Below are 17,512 nucleotides of genomic sequence, written 5' to 3'. Positions count from 1 at the left end.
AATAAAAAAGTTTATTTTTTTGAGAAAGATTTAAGACTAATGACTAGGCTGCAATTTAGTTGCTGACCCATTCTTGATACAACAATTTACCTTTGTTTGTATGGAATGGAATAGAATAGTTCAGTTGGAAGGGACCCACAAAGATCATTGAGGCCAACAGCCTGACCAGTTTAGGGCTAACCAAAAGTTAAAGCTCATTACTGAGGTCATTATCCAAATGCCTGTTGACAGGCATGTGGCACCAACCACCTGTTCCAATGTTTGACCTCCTTCACCGTAAATAGTTGTTTGCTGATGTCCAGCCTGAACCTCACATTCTAAATCTTAGCCTTAACTCTGTCCATCCCTCCCTTTCCACAACAACTACTCTCAGATCTGCACAGAACAATGCAGTATGTACTCCCAATGGTGCCAATACTGCCTAAAGCGGCAGTCTAAAGCTCAGACAGATAAAAATATTCCTTGATAATAATATACCAAATTCACAGAAATTCATATTTTCACTGCAATAGGTTTTTGCTAATAGAAATACAATAACTTATGACTGCTCTGCTTTCCCATGTTCAAGACCCCACCACTAATTCCAACCTTCCTTGCCATAAAAATTTCTACTATTTTAATCTTTGAACATTTCAGATGTCCTTTATCTATTATTTGTAACAGTAATCCCAGATTCCTTTTTCCTCAGACACTACTGCTGTATCAGAGCATACACCAACAAGTCTGACTGGATATTCAAAGCATTCACTAAATAAAATAAAATAAAAATACTTCCTAGACTCAGATCCCAAAGGCAGAATCTATCCTTCACCCCCACACCTCTGCCTACATTACAAAGAGACATATTAAGGAACATGCTATAAGACATGTTATGGGATCATGTACCACAGCCCCCCCAACAACATCCTAATCTCTGGCTAGATACTTGAACCAACATAAAGACAATCATGTTATATGCCTTGGGTTTTTCTCTAAAAGATAACCAAGCAGGGAAGAAGCCATACTGCTTTTTCACAAATACTCCAGTCTAAGTGACAGGGGTTTGTACCTGTTTGTAGGCAGAGCTGGCCAGAGGTAGATCTCAGGAAGCAATGCTGACACGGCCTGTAATGACAGAGTATCAAGGTCAATAAAGTTGTTTGACTTCTTTTTTTAACATGTTCCCTTCCCCACACAGAGCTATATATTCCTCCACCAATATTGTTACCAACCTTTTCTCCTTGTCAGACATCCTTTGTTTTGGTATTTTTTTTATTCATTCAAGCCTGACCAATTTATCTTTTTTTTTCAGGATAGGAGTTCTCTGAGCATCTTTGCTACAGATCCCATATTCAGCATCTGAATACCCAAAGACAGCCTCTCAAAAACTCTGAGTCCAAAGCAGCTCATGCAAACAACAGATCATGTTTCTATGAATTACATAAGTCTCTACAGAAAATACAGCCAGTTCACTTAGATTTTTTTTTCCATACCTACCTGTGAAAAAAACAGATATTTGACTGATTTTGTGTTTTCTGTGTGCTTTTCTTTCTCTGTAACCAAATTATTTATACTCCACACATTTCTTCTGTTCACAATTCACCTCCAAGCAACACTTAACACAACCCTTGAGAACAGTTTACAACCAAACACAAGGTCAGCAACAAAAGCTCTGATTGCAAAGCAGCACTTTTAGGGAATAACATTTATCCCATTTGTCTTTTGTTTATTACCATCATTTAAGCCATTTTCTTTTCTGAGGTTTTCTCCAAAGGAACCATTTTCCTCCACGCAGTATTATTCAACATCTGCTGCTCTCATCATATCTGTGCATTCTCTTCTGTGTGTTAAGTGCCGTCACCTCTTATTATGAGCAGTTTCAAGTAACTCCCCTGTGAAAAGTAGTTTTCTTACATACTTGCTTTAGATTATCTTGGTATGAATGTCACTAGAAAAAAATATTTCTAAAGTAACAGAGGCAAAAATAATGTAAATCCAATAAAAACAGCCTACCTATCATTCAATCTGCAATAAAATATTGATTTCAAATTATAAATTTATTTATTTATTTATTTACTGTCTTACCTATAACATTCAAGCTGCATTCTAAGATCCCTCAATTATTATGAATTCACATAATGGTACATGTAGATATTCAGTCCCATGTAGTACCATATGGAAACTTTAAACACCAGAGTATACATGCTTAGTCACACAAAACGCATTATGGCAACACACACACTGCCATTTTGTTGGCTTGATTTAGTGGATATTGAGCTACCATGAGTAGAACCTCTAGTTAAGTGGGTAGCTTACTCAAAATCACATAATTCTTACATTATCAATAAATAATAAATAAATAAAAAGGTATGTTACAGAGGAGAGGGACAACTCCCCGCACACCACCCCTCACCAGATATCTAAAAAGTCCTATAATTGTCACAGAAAAAAGAAAACCAAATCTCTTTTCTTATTTGAACATTATTCTAAAACATGAACCCAGTCTCATCTTCAAAACCAATTTACACTAAATACTCATTATCATGTCTCTTTCCATTTTCATAATAGCCTATACAAACAACTATACACATAACCATAGAATCACAGAATTGTTTGGCTGAAAGGAACTTTAAAGATCATCTAGCCATGGGCAGGAACGCCTCCCACTAGACCAGGTTGCCCAAAGCCCCATCCAACTTGGCCTTGAACACCTCCAGGGATGAGGCATCCACAGCTTCTCTGGGCAACATGTTCCTGTGCCTCACCACCCTCTGAGTAAAGAGCTTCTTCCTAATATCCAACCTAAACCTACCCTCTTTTAGTTTAAAACCATTACCCCTTGTCCTATCCCTACACCCCCTGACAAAGAGTCCCTGCCCAGCTTTCTTGTAGGCCTCCTTTAAGTACTGGAAGGTCAATGCAAGATCCCCCAAGATCCTTCTCCAGCCTGAACAACCCCAGCTCCCTCAGCCAGTTTTCATAGTAGAGGTGCTCCATCCCCTTGACCATCTTCATGGCCCTCCTCTGCACTCATTCTAATACGTCTGTGTCCTTCTTGTGCTGGGGGCTCCAGAGCTGAACGCAGGACTCCAGGTAGGGTCTCACAAGAGCAGAACAGAGGAGGAGAATCAGCCCTCCCTCAACCTGCTGGCCGCATTTCTTTTGATGCAGCCCAAGATATGGTTGGCTTTCTGGGCTGCAAGTGCACATTGCCAGCTCTTGTTGATCTTCTGATTCACCAACACCCCCCAAAGTCCTCCTCGGGGCTGCTCTCAGTCCATTCTCTGCCCAGCCTGTGTGTGTGCTTGGCAATGCCCCGACCCTAATGCAGGACTTTGCACTTGGCCTTGTTGAACTTCATGAGGTTCACATGGGCCCAACTCTCAAGCGGTCAAGATCCCTCTGGATGGCATCCCTTCCCTCCAGTGAGTAAATAATACATGCAAAGCACTCATTTGCACTGAAATAGTCTGAAGGTGTATGAAAAATGGTCAATATTTACTGATGAATTATGTATTTAAAAATCAATGAAAGCCTTTAATTGTTTCAGGCTTCAAATTCCTTTCACTGAAGACAGGTGTATGATGATCAATATGCTTACTTACTCAGACTTTGCATTTTAAATCTGATTTAGCTGAAAGACTTGTAAAAGTTCATTTTAGTAACCTAGCTTTCAGTTTCTTTCATAACTAATATGCAAGTTGCAGATTTTGAAAGACTTCTATTACTACAGTTGACAAAAATCACTCATTAACTCAAACCCCAGTTTATTTTCAGTTTCTGGTATTTAAAATATCCCCCCTGTGTAGGGGAGGTCTTCTGAAATACAGCATGTATGCCAATATCAATTAAATGTCAGGTATATTTGTTCCAAAATCTATTAAATATCATACTTTTTATTTTTCTTATGGATATGCAGCACTGCCAACACAGAGAGCTGAAGCTGAGTTTCTATATTTAATACACAATGCAGGCAGTGGTCCAGTGTCAAAATATACCTGCTTACAAACCCATAAAGACACACAAGAAGTATCATAAATTAATCCACCTAAAAACTTGTAGTTTCTGCAAGGCTAGTACAAGTTATGTTGTTTTTTTTGTTTGCTTGCTTTTTAAGATGGGTAGTGTAGCAGAAGGGGCAGACAAGCTTTTGAGCGCATCAGCTAAGTCTGAAATAGAAGCAGTGAAGTCAAAAAACAAATATGAATTGACCATTCTTCTTAATTTCACCTGAGTCACAGTTAATCCACCTTAGAGAAAAGCAAGTTGGTCACAGTGAATAAGAGGAATGCCAATAGAGAATGATCATGCCATGGCTGGTTAATTCCTAAAAGAAACACACCACAGGACACACAAAAGATGACAGGTGAAGACCATTATACTGTGTCACAAGAATGTAGTGTCCAGCAGAATCAGGAATTTCAGGTCCTATGCTTGTTTCTGGATGGTATTCAACCTTTGAGGATCAAGACCAAGAAGACCACATATCTGCTCTGTGAAAGATTCACCCTCTAGTAACTGCCCTTGGTCTTTTCTGTTTATGTGTTTGTGAGAAAGTATTTGAAAATGTAAGCAATATGCCACACCACAGAGTTGCTTTAAATTTCCTTTTAAGAACCAAGACCTTACCCAGATAATCAAAACCAGTGAAACGATGATTACAGAAGAGACAAGAGATTACAGCCTATTAGTACTGCTGTTTTTCAGGTCCACAGCTACAGAGCTTTACAGTATGTTGCATATGCCCTTTGCTATTTACTAACAACAAAATTATCCAGAACAACTTCCAAATCATCAGGAATTGCCCCCGTAACTTCCAACAGGACAAACAGACTCTTTCCCCTAACCCAAAAACAAATTAGAGGAAAAGGGAATTTGGACTCCATGGACAGCTTCACAAAAGAAATGATCAGAAGGAAAAGGCTAAGCCTTGATGATAAAAAAGGCAGGGGAGGAAAAAAAAATAAAAAATAAAATAAAAAAAAAAATAAAAGAGTGGGAAAGACAGAAAACTTTCCCAACTCAATGCTTGAGTCCCCTTCCTGTCAAGGGGATTTGTACCCCAATTAGATTAAAACATTGGCAGCAAGCCTTGTATCAAACACCCCAGAAGTTAAACTTGATAAAAGTTCCTGGTGTCAGACCCATATTGAAAAAGAACAAATCTGGCCCAAGCTGCATGTTTAGCTTGGGTACTGCAAAATATTTTTAATTTCCATGTCATAGATATCTCTTTGCTCTATCCTTTCTTGCACTGACCAGCAAATTCCATAGCAAGTAAAAATCTGTTTCCAGTATGGATTGGAATTACACCATTATAATCCTGTAACATGCCAGATGTGGTAAGTACTACATCACAAAAAAAAAAAAAAATAAATAAAATAAAAAAAAAAGCAGTAATTCTAAAACAAAATATCACTGGTCAGCACAAAGTTTCATTTACTCACAGTTTTTGAGTTTTTCACTGTTTACAAAACAGAAGCAGGGCTTTTCATTTTCCAGAGAAGAAAATAGATTTGTGTGAAAATTAAACTGCCATCTTTTAGCAGATGCCATGTTACTTTGATATACCCTGGTCATAAAGACTACAAAATAAATGAGTGCACATAAACAGTCCTCACACTGCTAGAAGTCTGCAGAAAAATGTGTGCACACCAAATGATTCAGCACATTTGTTGCCAGCTTTTTAAATGGCTTTACATAATTTAATGAAATTTAAATACAGTGAAAGGGTAAGCTTTGATGCCTAAATGCCAGTTTCAATATTTCCTTTTTCATGAAGCAAGCAAAACAAAAACAACAACAAATACAAAAAAAAAAAGAAAAAAAAAAGAAAAAAAAAAAAAAAAAAAAAAGCTTTGATTAAAAGCTTTGATGCTTTGATTAGCTTTGTTCTAATCAGATTTAGGAATTAGACAAACGGATGTTCCAGAATGCATCCACTTTGTTTTGTGTAGAAAGAATTCCTAAGAGAACTTGCGATTTCAGTATTTCCTTTAATGCAAAATAATAATTAATAATAAATAATGAAGTCTGAGTGGGAGGATGCCTTACACCAAAATAATTTGCTAAAGATTACCATAGCTGAGATGTTTAGGGTTTTAGAACTTTCTCACATCCCACATCATCTTTTTTTCCCACATTTAAGCGAGTCAGGTAATGCAGATCTCATATGAAATGGTACCAAACAAATTTGGTTCTTTTTAAAAACACTATTTGCATAAGCCCATTTATGTACTTGAATTTCTTTCCCTGAGGAGCTCTCCAGCTCCACGCTGTGATGCCTTTTTGAGGGGAAACTTGAACGTTAGGCAAACCTGGGGCATGAAAACACATTTTTACGTCCAATTTAGAGCTCTAAATAGCACAAAGCTACAATTCTGTTGAAAGTACTTAAAATTGGCAAAGGACTCCATGTTTGCTCCTATTTTAGGAAGAGAAGCAATGGCTCTGCCCATCTCAGTACAAACAAAAGACATTGACAACTTTGAAAAGTTTCTCAGTAAAATGTGTTTCCAGCTTGATGTCGCATGTTTCTGGTGATGTCTCCACAGTACATTCCCTATTCAGATGTATCAGCACCTCAGGCAACACATTTTGTAGTCTGCCTCTGTAGTGTACTTCCTCAGAACAGGCTGAAAGTGTTAACCATGCTAACACAACTGTAGCCGTTACTGAAGTGGCTGGGGAATGCACAAAGGCGGAGGATAGCATGCCCAGGTTGATTGAGCACTATTGAAACAATTCAATTCACTTTAAGTGCATTTGAATTATCAGTATCAATTTTAGCTAATGAATTTAGGTATTTCCTTTCCTGAGCTCTTCAGGGCACTTCACACATCTGTTCGCATCTTAGCTGCTGAGCTCTTCAGGAATATGGATTAACTACATAGTGCTTTTTGTACAGGTCTAACAGTGATTTTAATATTTTTTTGTACAGGGTCAGTGGTTAACAGGAGTGATCATACAAGCCTTGATCCAGAAAATCACCTAATCACATCTATAACTCCAATTTCTTGAGCTGACCATTTAATCTGACAAGACCAGGCACATGCCTGAAGACATGTCCCAGTGCTGTGCTATTTATCAGTAGAACGTTTAGCACTACGCAAGGAGAAACACAACTGGGTAAAACCATCATCTCTGCTTTAAGTGAAAAAACAATGTTCTCGTACTTAAACATTGGAGAATGCATGATTCCACTTACATTAACATTTCCCCTGAAGATATGCTTCAGGACAGGTCTTACTCTCAACTACACTATGAAAAAATCAAGGCACGGATTTCTTCAGACAGCTACCCGTGGTCACTTTTTATACAAAGTACGTAGGACCCAGCAGATTCACTTCAATCAAATGTTCTCTTTTAACCAAAAATCCACTAATGTCATGCTTCTGCCTCTCACTTTCAGCAGCAATTTTGTTCCACATCTCATTATGCTAATAAAAGGGAAAACTTGATTAACCAGAAGGTGCTAGAAGAATTTAGACTTACCAAAAAATCACCTCAGCTCTAAGAAAATTGGTACTACAATGAAAACACTTGAAAAAATACCAGAGGCTTAACAAAACAACACCAGATACAAAACTAGACTTTGACATCAGAAGAGCAGCTTACAAAGCATCTAATCATTAAACCTTATTTCTCTGGTTGCTACACAATTAACCCCAAACTCTTCCTGTGAAAAAGTTACTGGTATGGAAGATATTTATGCAAGAAACATTATGTAAACAGTCAAACAATTATTTTCAGAAATGATTGGTATTTATTAGTAAGGCACATTTATGTAATTCTCAGAATTAGACACAGATATACTGCACATGAAGTTCAAAAAAGACGTCAAATAAAATAGCTACTACAGGCTAGAATGGAACATAGGAAAATCCAGTAAAGAATCAAAAAAGTGATAATGGAGTTCCCGAGGAAACGATAGATGATAGTTTGTCAGTTTGTCCAACTATGACAAGCACCAAATTTCTCAATTTCACAGACATCTAGTACCCAGCTTGGTAACTGGTGTATATTCAGATAAATAGGTAATTTTGAAATATCTGCAAACAATATGACACATCTAGCAATGTTTTGTTTTGTTTTTTTTTCTTTTTTGCCCATCTCCTGCCTTTTTCACCATAGCTACACATGATAGATTCCGGCTAATAAAGGCAAGAATACTTTAAAAATCTTATTACTATGAAAAAAATGCAGTTTAAAACTACAGTGCCAACTCAACAAGACAAAAAGTGTCTGTAATGCCTGTATGCTTTCTAGGAATATCCAACTCAGATTTCAAGCCACTGTCTTAACAGAGTAATAAAAAGTGTAAGTGGCAGTATAAATTTCATTCTCTACAATTGCACTGGCATTTCACAGCCCTGTTTTTTAAAATATTCACCTCTTACAATGAACAGACAATTCTGTTCTCTGCACTTTTCACTGTGTGGTCACTGTACTGACCACGTTGATAAAAATAGAAACGTACAGACTGAGATCAACAGGTAGATTCATATAGGTCACGGTGAAGAGAATTGGTCTACTTCAGCTAAAGAATAATCTGTCTAATAAATTTATACTTCCATCCTTATCCCATCAATAGGATACTTCTGTGGAAGATATTTGGTTAGATTTCGCATATTCACTTTGTGTAAATAGATGCAAATGGAGAGGAACATGCCATGATGAGAGCTCAAAGAAACTAGTATAATTTTAAAAGTGAAGCTGGTTTCATCCTTTTGTAGTTGTCTTCACACTTTAGAGAAAATACATGAAAGCAAATAACAGAGCAGGAGTTCAGTACAGAGCTCTCTGAGAGTTGCACCAAGTCAGTGGTGGCTCTGGGAACAAGAGGCCAGCAGCAGCCTCTACCTTGCACTGCCCACAACACAAGGACCCAGAACTCAGGGAGGAGGAGACCAAGTAGAGCAGCCAACCTCCAGCTAAAGTAAAATTAAGAGATTAAATCCAGATAACCACTTTGACTCCACACACCAAGATGCAGCCTAGAAAATTCACCAGTTTTCACTAACTGTAGGGGCTGTTAGCTCACAGGGATGTCCTTTTTCTTTCTTTCTTTTTTTTTTTTTTTTTAAGGATTTAAAGTTGCTCAGGGTGATCTAAGATTATTATTGTTGTTTTCTCTTTTCCCCTGCCTGAAAACTTCACCATTTTGTGAGACAGCATACATTCAGAGAAATTGCAAGGAATCTATTTTGTTTGCTTTTGGGTTTTCTGTCTAAAGTATATAAAACCCCATGAAAAGAGGTTATCACTTTGTCTCCCTAGCATACAGCTTTTAAAGTGATTACAGACAGAGAAATTGTCTATGAAAAAATGTAGACAATTGTATACTTTGAAGTAAAGATAGCATATACTTATAAGTTATTGTACTTTAAAAGCATCACTCTAATTACCTGTTTTGGGGGAGTTGTGCCAGTGCCAGCTGGAAAAAGCACTCTTATCGAGCCATCAGCTACAAAGAAGGAAAACAAAGTGCAAGAATTATTGAGCTTTTGGAGTTTGGAATGATTGAGACCTAGTTAAAAGAAACATATGCTTCTTTGATTACATAGCAGCATCTACCCTAGAAGTAAAAACAGCAGTACAGAATATGTTAATTGTAAAACAATACTTAAATAAAGATACAAGATATCTAGCAACATAATATTAAACATTATGGAGTAGTGAATTTGTGTGAATAAAATTCACACTTAAACCACCTCAATTTCCAGTCCAATGAGTGGAGACTGTGTACTCCAAAGAATATAATGACTATAATATAAGCCTTCAAACAATACACTGAAAAATTAAATAGCCTTTCAAAGAACCAGCATGTTCAAATAAATGTTTCCTACATCATATGTGCCCTAGTAATTAAGCGCTGAGAATATGTCCAACTTTATTTTTCCTGTGCCTTTGAGTTTTGCAGTAAACTCAAAACTATGTTAAAGCAATAAAACAAAACAAACAAACAAACAAAGGAATACAACACTCAAGCCTGCTGTTGTGTTTGCTATATTGTGGGAGTATATCTCATTTCTCATCTCAACTCACATTAACCGGGGAAGGCCCAAGCTCCCTTCTTCAGTTAAGGCTGCCTTAAGCACTCCTCCATGCAACAGACAGGTTTTTACAAATCCTATTTGTACATCCATTTTGTACAACAGACAAATTATATCCTAGAAATTCTGTATCCTGAGTATGAAGATACATTACAGCTGAAATCCTACTTTAAGTTGCTAGCCCTTCTTGCACGTGGTGGGCAAGTAAAGTATGGCAACACACAGATGACAGCTGCATCATCACTGACACCAGAGCTTTACACTGCCAGAACAGCCAAAAGTATAAATCCAATCTGGGTTTGGCAAAGACATTAAAAATTGCCTTCATGGTAAGGCTGCTATACCCCATGATTTTAGTTCATTGAAGTTTCATGCTTTCCTTGGTCATTTACAGAAAATATGAGGATACTTGACACATAGTAAAGACAGAACAGCATGGTAAAAATGATAGCAGATCCATTGTAAAGACTTCAGTACCTAGTTAGCTAACGTATTTTTCACATATGTGAACCAGCACAGTAAACTCATCAGCTTTTCAGCACTTTGCCTCATACATTCATGGGTTTTCTGATGTGATTGATAAGAGAAGCCTTTAAGCCCAATGCACTTTATGGTCAGGCCGCAGCCTCACCATCACCATTTTAACTCCTTGGATCCCGGCCTAATTGGCTGGAAGGACCACTAATGAACAAAGAATCTTGTAATTGCAAGAGGTATAAGGTTTTTCTATGCATAACTTTAAAAACCTGCTCTCCTAGCATCCCCAAAGCTCCTTTTATTATCATTACATACATGCAGGGTAATTTTTATAATTCTGCTAATTAGTCAGTATGGATAAAAATATGTCCAACCTCCAGTTTCCCAGCATTTTCCCATTATAAGCTCTTAGAAACTCCAGAAAAAAGACTCAACAACTCTTAGTAAAATTCGTTCCTATTTGGATTTGATCCAAGACATCCTACACAATTCCATTAAAGCACAGCAAACAAGGCTAGGCATTAATGCATAACTGAAGAAGGCTTTATGCTGTCAACATGAATCAGATTCAGACTGGCTCCATTCCAGAATTATGCTTTTAAAAGCTTATTTAGTAACAAATTACACAGAAGATAAACAAGCAATTAACCAATCTCCCAAGAAGCTAACAATCAAAATACTCTGTGCTGAAGTATTAAACATATCAGGTTGTTGCCCTCATCTATCATTTGGTTTGGCAGTATCTATGCTACTATGCTATGTGACTTTCAGCCACAGCAAGGTCATAGTTAATTGACATAAGTGCATTCCACCATTTCCTAATTATAAATTCCATGTTTTAACTACACAGCAATATGCTGAAAGTTAGATGGAATACAGATCAAGGAATGAAAATGTACAGACTCCAGATGTATGTTGTGATTTCCACAGTATTCAGTGGATTTACAGCTGTGTGGTATGAATGACTTCCAATAACACTACCTATACCTGTTCCTTCATAGTGATGCTAGTTCTCATTATTTCAAAATTTATATGGGGACAAATCCTAATCATTTTACTCACAGAGTTCATTAAAATCAAATGAGAGATGATGCAACTCTGAGTTCAGTTACATCTCTGCACATTGTATTGAGTTATATCCTGTACATTTTCATTAGATCAGACAGATAACTTGGAGCTTAGTTTCTGCTTAGTTTTCTGCTGAAGTTTAGGAATGAAACAGATAGAGTTTAAGACAATCACTTCTGAATATGCCCAGGAACAGGGCTACAAATCCAAGGTCATTCAGAAAATCTGAAGCAATTATTCAAAGTCCTTACTTTGTATGCTTCTAAGGTAAGCAAGGATCCCATTAGGAAAGGTAATTATAGGCAAGAGTCAGAATAAGTGGCATAACTCTGTATTTATGCCTCTGCAAGCCCACATAAGAAAGATTTCACCACTTTGGAATCAGCTGTTTCAGGTTAAAATTACCAGGTAACTGCCTTGTCAGAAAACATACCTGTCATATAGCACTTGGGAGGTAATATGTTACACATCTCTGACTTTCCTTACAAAGAATCAGATAGCTTAGATCCCACCAAGGTATTTTGTACTTCTACCTCCTTCTAGCAGACATCTCACTTCCTGTTTTCCACAGCTGTATTATGACTGAATACAACCTATTTCAAAAATCCCTCGCATATCATTTCCACATGTGAGCTTGTTTTCTTCTGCTGTTTCAAAGTCATATGGTAGTGAGCTATCTGAATTATTTTGATATGCATTTGCTTGCATCCTTGATCAAGCTGTTTTTCACAGGTGCATGCTATTACAGCTCTCAGCTGTCAATTTATTAAAAAAATTTACAGCTCTACTTATTTTTTTTAAACAAGGACTGGATACCTATTTTCCTTGTTAAATAAGTATGACATTGTTTGTATTCCTCCTATACAATCTATGCTCATAATTATTAGTTATAGTTATTGAAGGCCCAGTTACCAAGCTATCAGTATGAATGTTGCATTTTCTGTGGGCAGAACCCTATTCAAGTGGAGTCCCAACAGCCAGGTGAGCAAACACTGCTGTCAGAGGAAAACCAAAACTTATATTCACTGGTTCTTTCACAAGACACCCCCACCGTGAGTATATATTCTTCCCATTTTAGTTTTCAAACCATTCCAATTCCTTTAAAAAAAAAAAAAAAAAAAAAGAGAGAGAGAGAGAGAACACTGGAACACTGACGTGGGGAGCCACAGTCTGAAACCGTGAAGACACCCAACACTGAAGGAAGAAAACAAAGAAAACAGACTTCAGAAAAAGACCGGAGTAGCTAGTTCCCACACCAATCCATGCTGTTTTTCACACAATTCTTCAACTCTGCTATGACACTGTAAGTGTTAAAGACCAATGTCAGAAGTGGAATCAGATCTGGGTGCCCCATCATGCCCCCCATCCAAAGACAGTAACAACTGGCACACTGCTGTCACTCCACTACTCATGTATTTGTCACTCCTGATAAATTTGATGCTGGAAAAACTTTGCTGGAAGTCAATCAAGTTCAACAGGTTTGGAAATGACACAAGTGACTGTTATTGTACTCAGACATACAACAAAGACAACATGCATATCTGTACACCTGCTGGGACCACCTTCAAAGACAGCTTCGTAAACATGTAGAATAAGAGCTCAGGTCCTGGAAACAATTACCAATAAGGTGGAACCACAAAGAGTCTGGATACTCCATTGTTTCTTTAGGTCTTCCCTTTTGGTGCTCTACGTAGTTTCCTCCAAGTCAGCTGTCATATGTCTCTCCTTATCTGACAGCCCTCTGGAAAAAGTCGTCTGTCAAGGATCTGAACTGAGGCAGGCTCATCTTCGAGCCTAAGTCTCTCAGTTCAGACAAAGGCAACCTGTTGTGAGGACATGTATGCCCCTTTTAATGACATCATGTACCTTCTTACCCATATGCCTCCCTGCGTCCAGAAGAGGAGCCTAACCCCACATACTTCCAAACACATACAACAATCCCAACATGGGTCCATATTCTCTTCTAGGCACATTATGCTGTTTAACTAGAAGCTAGTGATCTTTGTCAAGAAGTCTGGAAACTCTCTTCATAAAGCAGGAATGCAGGCTCTCATCATAAAGATGTGCTGGTGTGGTGGTTTTACCCAGCTGGGCAACTGAGCTTGATCACAACTGCTCTCTCACTCCCCCTCCTCAATGGAAAAGGAGGAGAAAATATGATGGAAAGGGCTCAAAGGTTAATATAAGGATTGGGTGATCATTCAACAATTATAGTCATGGGCAAAACAGACTCCAAGGAGGGAGATTAATGCTAGCAAGCTAGAGCAGTTAGAAACTAAAACAAACAAACAAACAAAATAAATTAAAGGGAAAAAAAAAAAAAAAAAAAAAAAAAAAAACTTCTCCCCATCCACCCTCCTCCCCAAGCAGCATAGAGGAATTGGGAATGGGGGCTGTGGTCAGTCCCTAATGCTTCATCTCTGCTGGTCCTTCACGGTCATCCTCTGCTCCTGCTCCACTTGGGGTCCCTCCCACGGGATGCCGTCCTTCCTGAACTGAGCCTCCGGGGGCTGCCCACAGGCAGCAGCTCTTCAAGAACTGCTCCCACATGGCTCCATACCACAGGGTCCATCCCCCAGGAGCAAACTGCTCCAGCACAGGTCCCCCATGGGCGGCAGCACCCCCCAGACCCTCTGCACCTGCGTGGGCTCCTCTCCACAGGCTACGGCTCCCGCCTGGGGCCTGCTCCTGCGGGGGCTCTCCATGGGCCGCAGCCTCCTCCAGGCCACATCCACCTGCCCCACTGGGAGCTCCTCCATGGGCTGCAGCGTGGAGATCTGCTCCGTGTGGGACCCATGGGCTGCAGGGGGACAGCCTGCTCCACCAGGGGCCTCTCCACAGGCAGCAGAGGAATTGTTGCTGCATGCCTGAAGCACCTCCTGCCCTCCTGCTGCACAGACATTGGTGTCTGCAGGGCTATTCTCACTCCATGCTCTCCCAGCTGCTGTTGCACAGCAGGTTTTTCCCGTTTTTAAATCTGTTCTCACAGAAGCACAAAGAACATCGCTTATTGGCTCAGCTCTGGGCAGTGGTGGGTCCCTTTCGAAGCCAGCTGAAACTGGCCCTTATCTAACACAGGGCAGTTTCTGGTCTCTTCTCACAGAGGCCACCCTGCAGCACCCCGCTACCAAAACCCTGCCTCGTAAACCCAATGCAGCTGGGAAGGTGACAATAGGGACAATAGTACCTCTTAGCCATAATCATTGGAAAAAGGACCATCCTGCTGTGTGCAAATATTCAGCTCTAACAAGACACAAGAAATAAATGTTGATCAGGGTGATCTATTTAAGTTGTCAAGTTTGACAACAAATATAGACTCCTAAGTTGCATGCTGAAGGCTGACAACTGACACCATTGGGCTTTCTCAGGGACAACCCTCTGCTAAATAGTGCTGATATAAAATAATACAAATGCTGCCACACAATAAACATGGTGCAGATCACAACTTTCTCATGGTTCAAAACTCAGAAGCAGGACAAGTGCTCAAGAGGGGTTTTGTAAGGGTGCTTCAAGCATCTGCAAAATAGGCCACTATTGGGGTTCCCTTGTGCTCCATTTTAGGACCAGTTCTCTTCAATGACTTCATAAATGTCTTGGATGCAGGACTCTTAAGATATAATAACTAAGTTTGCAGACAACACTAAATTAGGAGGACTGTTGACTCCCTTGAGTGTAGAAAGTCTTTGTAGATCCAGACAGAGTAGAGGGCTAGGCAATCACCAACCACATGAACTTTAACAAAAGCAAGTGCTGGATTCTGCACCTGGGATGGGTAACCCTGGATTAAGTACAGACTGGAGGACAAGAGGCTGGAGAGCAGCTCTGTTTAAAGGGATCTGGGGGTTCTGGTCAACAGCAATTGAGCATGAGCCAGCAGCGTGCCCTGGCAGCCAGGACAGCCAACCATACCCTGGGTGCATCACGCACAGCATTGCTAGTCGGTCAAGGGAAGTGGTTGTTCTGCTCTGCTCTGTGCTGGTGCAGTCTCACCTCAAGTACTGTGTGCAGTTTGGGGTGCCGCCTTATAAGAAGGGCATAAAACTATTAGAGAGCATCCAAAGGAGGGTTACAAAGATGGTGAAGACTCTGCAGGAGAAGACATGGGGAGAGAGGCAGAGGTCACAGGGTTTGTTCAGCCCACAGCAGAGCAGGCTGAGGGGAGGCCTCATGGCAGCCTGCAGCTCCCTCACAAGGAGAGTGGAGGGACAGGGGCTGAGCTCTGATCTCTGGGGACAGCAACAGGACCTGAAGGAATGGCATGGAGCTGGGACAGGGGAGGGGTCAGGCTGGGTGTTAGGGAAAGGTTCTGCATCCAGAGGGTGGCTGGGCACTGGGACAGGCTCCCCAGGACAGTGGCCAAAGCACTGAGCCTGCTGGAGTTCAAGAAGTGTTTGGACAGTGCTCTCAGACACATGGTCTGACTTCTAGGTAGTTCTGTGTGGAACCAGGAGCTGGACTCATTCATCCTTGTGTGTCCCCTCCAACTTGAGATATGCTATGATTCTAAGTGTTAGATTTGACCACAGCTGGCAGAGTGAGTCATTTGCACTTTATCCATTTATGTTACTATTTTTAACATTGTCCTATTCTTTCCCATCCACAAAATCTTTAGAAAGAAAACAGCAGCACCATGCACACACTGCAGTTATTAGGAATAGTCAAACTATTCAGTTTATATACTAGAATGGCTGGCATAGAAGGGACTGTTCACTCAGGTGGGATGAATTCCATCTTCCTGTTCAGCCACAGACTTCACACATGCCCTAGGCCAACACAGTCATTCTGAAAGTGGGACTACATCCGTCTACAAAGTCAGACTAGTAATACTTCTGTGGGGGTATTACAACCTTAATAGTCTAATGAATATGCAGAACAAGTCAAATCAAGGTTATCATACCTTAAAGGGAAGGCACTGCATGTATTCATACATAGCCAAGTGAGTGGCAGTACAATTGGTTCAGTAGCTCTATAGCAGTCTCTTTTCCCCTTGTTTTCCTTGCACTTCCCATATCATTTCCTGACGTGCACAAAGTTAGAACAGCAGACTAACTGCTGAAGATGCAAGGGAACATCCTTGAGAATCTGAAGAGCTACAACATAGCAACTCTGTGGCAGTCATTCAAAGACCTGTCATACTTGCTCTTCTCCATTTCTTCTGCCAAGTAACAGCAGAAGCACAATTAGGCCAATCTTTAGATGTGCCCTTGTCATGACCACTTGAAGCCAGCACATAAGAAGTGTTTTCTTGTTCTCTCCCTACTAAGTATTACTGAGCTCTCTACAAAAAAAAAAAAAAAAAAAAAAAAAAAGCATCATGCCTGCATGTCAGAATTTAATGGGATAGCACTAGCAAGAACAAAAGAACAATGAAAACTCGAAACTTTACAAATGCATGAACACTTTCTGCATAATAATATCGGCCTTAGCAACAGTAAGGAAGCAATTTTTACATGGTAATGAACTGTTCCTCTGATACACAGCACAGAGCTCTCTCCTTCAAAATCAGGCAAGTAAGTCATCTTCTTCTCATTAACCTTTTCCTCAGGAAAACATACACTATAGTCTATAACTGAATACCCAAAAAGTTCTGAATTCAGGCTGCTATTACATTTCATTCCTTACTCCATAACCCAGCACAGCACTACAGTGCCTTATGCAAATTTGTTTCTCTCCTGTTATTAAGTAGAGTGGCAAAGAACACTTGGCCAAGTTTCCATGTATAAAATGAGACTTCCTGAATGTGCCCAGAAGTAGTAGTTGTGTACCAACTTCCCATTCTCAGGACAGAAGGACAAACAGCCTGCAGGAAAGCATAGTTAACCAGGATCACTGAATCCTAAACTATAAATAGGGCTTGCATTTGCACATTGCAGTGGCATAAATAGGTGTTCTAACAGCAGTCTAACTTCTATTAATAGGAGACTGCACTTGTC

General features: G+C 39.7%; 1 long non-coding RNA gene across 1 annotated transcript in view; it reads right to left on the bottom strand.

The window, feature by feature from the left end:
- Window positions 1-17,512, bottom strand: part of LOC118162878 — a 78,221-nt gene that overhangs the window by 15,487 nt on the left and 45,222 nt on the right. Inside the window, exons 7-8 of the long non-coding RNA XR_004748694.1 lie at window positions 9,387-9,445; window positions 1,049-1,104 (exon numbers count right to left, since the gene is read on the bottom strand). This is a non-coding gene — a long non-coding RNA (uncharacterized LOC118162878). The remainder of the gene's footprint in view (window positions 1-1,048; window positions 1,105-9,386; window positions 9,446-17,512) is intronic.

The sequence above is a fragment of the Oxyura jamaicensis genome, chromosome 2 (genome assembly GCF_011077185.1).
Source record: "Oxyura jamaicensis isolate SHBP4307 breed ruddy duck chromosome 2, BPBGC_Ojam_1.0, whole genome shotgun sequence".
Lineage (NCBI taxonomy): Eukaryota > Metazoa > Chordata > Aves > Anseriformes > Anatidae > Oxyura > Oxyura jamaicensis.
Note: the sequence above shows the minus strand (reverse complement) of the source record. Positions and strands in the feature narration are given on the sequence as shown.